Below are 6699 nucleotides of genomic sequence, written 5' to 3'. Positions count from 1 at the left end.
TCATGGAATAATCCATTTTCATGGAATAATGAATTAAGGAAGAAAGGATATGAGTCTACCGCTTACAAGAAAAGATCTCATGATAGTCAATATGGGCCCTCAACACCCATCAATGCATGGTGTTCTTCGACTGATCGTTACTCTCGATGGTGAGGATGTTATTGATTGTGAACCCATATTAGGGTATTTACACAGAGGAATGGAAAAAATCGCGGAAAACCGAACTATTATACAATACTTACCTTATGTAACAAGGATATAGAGAGATTGCTAGAAAGGGGATAGGATAGTTATTTTTGCAAGAGACTTGTTGTAAATTCCTTAACTTAAGAAAGAAAAAAGAATAAAAACACAGATACATAACATAAAAAAAAGAATAAATAAGACGAGATTCGACCTCCCCCTACATATTTAATTTCCTCTCCTATACAAAAACTAGCAAGACCCACTCCATTGGTAATTCCATCAATAACACCCTTATCAAAAAACTCCGTGAGTTCGGTTAACCCTCTTATACCGAGGGTAAAGACCCTAGTATAGAAAATATCTATATAACCACGATTATATGACCAACTGTATATATTTTTTTTTACTTGATCTAAAAATTCTTTTTTAGGATTTCCTTTGTAAAAAGAGTTTATTAAATCCAAATTCTGAAAAAAAGAATAAGCGGATCCATAGAAGATATATGCTATGAATAAACCAAAGATAGCTAGACTTACAGAAGAAATTGCATTAGTAATAAATTCATATGAATTTACAAAAGAATTAGAACTTTCCTGGGTAAAGTTTATTGAGGGAGTTAACCACTTTGATAATATGGTTAACTCTGCTATTCCATTACCAATTCCTCCATTATCAAAAGAGATTCCTATGAATCCAATGAACAAAGTGAAAAGTAGTAATATAAGAAGAGGAAATAACATAGTATTTCCCGTTTCATGCGGATAGGCAAAAGTTTTTTTAGCCCCAAAAGACGTAGTAAAGGATCCTATCCTATTTCTTGTATTACCTTGAATTTTTGGTATATTTTGTGAAAAAAAAGAAACTCCACTCTTCGTTGTTGATAAAACGAAATCCCTATTCACTCCTTTGGGTATCCTTTTTCCCCATAAGGATATTGAATACAAGGAACTCTCTTTAGTGCTACTGTAATTTTGAAAATGAACACGCAAATACCCATCAAATGTAAGTAAATATATCCGAAACATATAAAAGGCAGTTAATCCTGCAGTAAAGGAGGCTATTATTCCAAAAAAGGGCGAATACAACCAACTATTACTAAGGATTTCATCTTTGGACCAGAAGCAAGCAAGAGGTGGAATACCACAAAGAGAAAGTGTACCCCATAAAAAAGTAGTTCTTGTGATTGGAATGTATTTTCTTAAACCGCCCATAAGAACCATATTTTGACTTTTATCTGGTGAATATCCAACAAGAGGTTCCATTGAATGAATAACGGATCCGGATCCCAAGAACAATAAAGCTTTTGAATAAGCATGAGTGATCAAATGGAATAAAGCAGCTTGATAAGAACCTATACCTAGAGCTAACATCATATAACCCAATTGAGACATTGTAGAATAGGCTAAGCTTCTTTTAATATCTCTCTGAGCAAGAGCTAAAGTAGCTCCTAAGAATAGTGTTATTGTACCTACTAAAGAAATAAAACTCATTATCAAAGGTAAAGATATGAAAAGAGGAAGAAGTCGAGCTAGAAGAAAAATTCCCGCAGCAACCATAGTTGCTGCGTGTATAAGAGCCGAAATAGGAGTGGGCCCTTCCATAGCATCGGGTAACCATACGTGAAGAGGGAATTGTGCGGATTTCGCAACTGCACCAAGGAATAATAAAAAAGCACACAAAGTAGTAAGTAAAGAGTTAATTCCATTATTAGGAATCCAGTTATTAGCTATTTTGAACAAATCCCTAAACTCTAAACTACCTGTTATCCAAAAAAAACCTAAAATTCCTAATAATAGACCAAAATCCCCTACACGATTAGTTACAAAAGCTTTTTGACAAGCACTCGCTGCGATTGGTCGTGTAAACCAAAAGCCTATCAATAAATAAGAACACATTCCCACGAGTTCCCAAAAAAAATAAATTTGTATCAAATTGGAGCTAGTAACCAATCCCAACATGGAAGTATTGAAAAAACTTATATAAACAAAAAATCTCAAATATCCTTCATCGTGAGACATATAACCATCACTATAAATAAGAACCAGGATTCCTACAGTAGTAATTAGTATTAACATAATAGAAGTAAGTGGGTCAATCAAGTATCCAAATTCTAAAGAAAAATCATTATTGACGGTCCAAGACCATAGATATTGATAGATCGAACTTCCATTTATTTGTTGAATAGACAGTTGAACTGAGAATACCATAGCTATACTTAAGAGTAAAACACTAGGAAAAGCCCATATGCGACGAAGATTTTTTGTTGCTGTCGGAATAAGAATAAGGCCAAATCCCATTGACATAATAACTGGAAGTGGGAGAAGAGGGATTACCCATGCATATTGATATGTATGTTCCATAAGAAAAGAAATTGCAATTTTTACTTCAATTTTTACTTCAATTTTTCTATAAAATTGTTTCCGATTCACCAAACCAATTCTTATCTCTTTCTGAAAGAATAAATAAAAAGAATAAGAAAAAATACTGAAATTCTTAATTTTTCCAAAATTTATCTCATTGAAATAATTAAAAATTAAGAATGGGTTTAGTTGGTTAAATTAAAAAAGTTAATAAAATAACTAGGTAACGAAGTTATTTTATTAACTAAATAAAGATATTTATAAAAATAAAAAAAAAAAAGTGGAATCATTTTACTTTCTATTCATAATTCATTTTTATATTTCTTTAAAACAAAGATGAAACAGCTCTCTTGTTCCATAATTAACTGATTGAGTGAATTCCAATGAAAACCTATGTTTATAAGAAATTATCGAATAGTCCTTACTTCATATAGAACTAAAATTCTAATGACTATAAATTACCTAAGTTTTAGAATGTCTTGTTTAAGAGACTCAGTATTTTTTGTTTTGATTGGAATTCCTTTCCTTTATGGAATACCATTCTGAACTTAATTAACTATTTTCATTTTCCCTTCTTTTTATCCCCCCGTCTTATCTTATATGGGGGATAGGCTTCCATACCATATATCTATATATGGAGTATACTTGATATATAAATAGATATAAATAGATTTAAATGAGAAACCCTTCTATATATTCTATATTATTAAAAAAAAAGTATAAAATATATAAAGAAAAAATGTTAAAAAATTCTTGTTGTCTTATCCGCATTAGACAAAATGAAGTAAAAAATAATTCAAAATTTAAGTATCTTTCAGTATCTAAGTATAAATACTAATAAAAAGAAGAAAGAAGGATTGATTTGCAGCAATAGATGTCTTTCACATACAACTAGAAAAAAGTAATTTCCTTTTTGAATGGCAGTTCCAAAAAAACGTACTTCAATGTCAAAAAAGCGTATTCGTAAAAATATTTGGAAGAAAAAGACTTATTTTTCCATAGTACAATCTTATTCTTTAGTAAAATCAAGATCATTTTCGAGCGGTAATGAGCATCCAAAACCAAAGGGTTTTTCTGGGCAACAAACAAATAATAAGATTTTGGAATAATATGAATTGACTTATCAAAAAAGAATTCCAATTATTTAATAATTTGGATTCTTCTTTGAATGTACTTTTATGTGTCGAATTACTCGGTACAATATTCTTAGAACAAAAAACCCCTCTTATCTTATATATACAAGAAAAAAAAAGTTTTGTTTGGTATACTGTGTGCTAAGTATTCTTTTCCTATCAATGAACTTTTCATAATTTTCCTAATAGAATCCTCATATTCTATTAGGAAAATTATGAAAAGTGGAGTATTCTTACAATAGGACTTACAACTTCCACCTATCTTCTCCAAAATCATAAGGTTAGTAAATCTTATTAATAAGAGCATAAAGACTTTCATTCTAGAAATTTTTAAAAAATCCAAAAAGCCTTTTCTATTTATCCATTTTATTTTAATTTCATCATTAAATAGAAACCCTTTTGGATTTTTTTCATTGTATTGAAAGAATTTTCAAAATGTAAAGGGGAAATTAATTAGAAAAAATTAGTTCTATAATTGCAAGTTAGAAAAAAGAAGTTCCAACTCTTTCAAGCAGTGTTTGTGTTTCTATTGGGCAAAGCAAGAGTTTATTGTAAAAAAAAAAAATGGAAACGATACTACCAAACGAAGTCTATTTTAATGAAAACTCTAATGTTCCTAAATTTTATGGACTTTCCCAATATCGACGATTCCCAAGATAATAGCTATTATTCTTTTAAGTTACCTATTATTTGAAGTTAGCCGCCATGGTGAAATTGGTAGACACGCTGCTCTTAGGAAGCAGTGCTCAAGCATCTCGGTTCGAATCCGAGTGGCGGCATTCTTGAAAAAGAATACAATAGATTAGAAATCAATTCGAAATTTACAATTTTGTAATGGGACCTTCCCCTTATGCTATTTGCAACTTTAGAACATATACTAACTCATATCTCTTTCTCAACGATTTCAATTGTGATTACGATTCATTTTATAACCTTATTAGTTCGTGAACTTGGAGGATTACGCGATTCGTCAGAAAAAGGAATGATAGTTACTTTTTTCTCTATAACAGGATTCTTAGTTTCTCGTTGGGCTTCCTCGGGACATTTTCCATTAAGTAATTTATATGAGTCATTGATCTTCCTTTCATGGGCCCTGTATATTCTTCATACCATTCCTAAAATACAGAACTCTAAAAATGATTTAAGCACAATAACTACGCCAAGTACTATTTTAACGCAAGGCTTTGCCACATCGGGTCTTTTAACTGAAATGCATCAATCCACGATACTAGTACCTGCTCTACAATCTCAGTGGTTAATGATGCATGTCAGTATGATGTTATTAAGCTATGCAACTCTTTTGTGCGGATCCTTATTATCTGCCGCTATTCTAATCATTAGATTTCGAAATAATTTCCATTTCTTTTCTAAAAAGAAAAAAAATGTTTTAAATAAAACATTTTTCTTTAGTGATATTAAATATTTTTATGCAAAAAGAAGTGCTTTAAAAAGAACCTCTGTCCCTTCATTTCCAAATTATTACAAATATCAATTAACGGAGCGTTTGGATTCTTGGAGTTATCGTGTCATTAGCCTAGGATTTACCCTTTTAACCGTAGGTATTCTTTGTGGAGCAGTATGGGCTAATGAGGCCTGGGGATCCTATTGGAATTGGGATCCTAAGGAAACTTGGGCATTTATTACTTGGACCATATTCGCAATTTATTTACATAGTAGAACAAATCCAAATTGGAAGGGTACGAATTCTGCACTTATAGCTTTGATAGGATTTCTTATAATTTGGATTTGTTATTTTGGTATAAATCTATTAGGAATAGGCTTACATAGTTATGGTTCGTTTACATTAACACCTAAATGATTACATAAAATAAAACCTTCATGAAATGAAGGTTTTTACTTTTATGTTTTATTTGAGAACCCCTTGAACGCCTTATCAAAGGGTTCTCAAAAATTCGAGATAGATCTAATTATACTTTTTTACTTATTTCTGCATTATATACTTTTTTACTTATTTCTGCATTAATAGAGCAGACGAGTAAAAAAAAGCAAACCTATTTAGGATAATAATTGGATAAGAGAGCCTCTACCCTGTCAACGGATAGGGAGAGAACAAAATCTGGATAAATACCAATTCCTATTACTGGTAAAAAGATACAGATTAAAATAAAGAGTTCTCGTGGTCCAGAATCCACAAAATTTGCGTTTGGAACATTAAATAGCTTGTATCCATAGAACATCTGGCGTAACATAGATAATAAATAAATAGGAGTTAATATCATTCCAATTGCCATTACAAAAGTAATTAGTGTTTTTGGCATTAACAGAAATTTTGGACTAGTAATTAGTCCAAAAAATACTACTAATTCTGCGACAAAACCACTCATTCCTGGTAAGGCAAGAGAAGCCATTGAAAAGCTACTAAACATGGTAAAAATTTTAGGCATTGGGATAGATATTCCCCCCAGTTCTTCGAGATAAACAAGACGCATTCTATCAGAAGCGGTTCCTGCCAAGAAAAAAAGTGTAGCACCAATAAATCCATGGGATAATATTTGTAAAATAGCTCCATTGAGTCCAATGTTGGTTATGGAACCAATTCCTATAATTATGAAACCCATGTGAGATACAGAGGAATAAGCTATTCTTTTTTTGAAATTTCGTTGACCAAGAGAAGTTGAAGCTGCATAGATTATTTGGATCGCTCCTATTATTACTAACCAGGGCGAAAATAGATAATGAGCATGAGGTAACAATTCCATGTTGATCCGAATCAATCCATATGCTCCCATCTTTAATAATATTCCCGCTAAAAGCATACATGTACTATAATGTGCTTCCCCATGGGTATCTGGTAACCACGTATGTAGGGGTATAATCGGCAATTTGACAGCATAAGCAATAAGGAAGCCAAAATATAAAAGTATTTCCAAGGTTGCAGGGTATGATTGATTAATTAATCTTTCCAAATCTAATCCTGGTTCGTTGGAACCATATAAGCCCATACCCAGAACTCCGATTAAGAAAAAAATGGAACCGCCTGCAGTATACAAAATAAACTT

This window comes from Triticum urartu, unplaced genomic scaffold (assembly GCF_056163025.1).
Source record: "Triticum urartu cultivar PI428250 unplaced genomic scaffold, HENAU_Tu73 scaffold1635, whole genome shotgun sequence".
In the NCBI taxonomy this organism is placed as follows: Eukaryota; Viridiplantae; Streptophyta; class Magnoliopsida; order Poales; family Poaceae; genus Triticum; species Triticum urartu.
The sequence above is the reverse complement of the archived record's forward strand: the minus strand, read 5'-3'. Positions refer to the sequence as shown.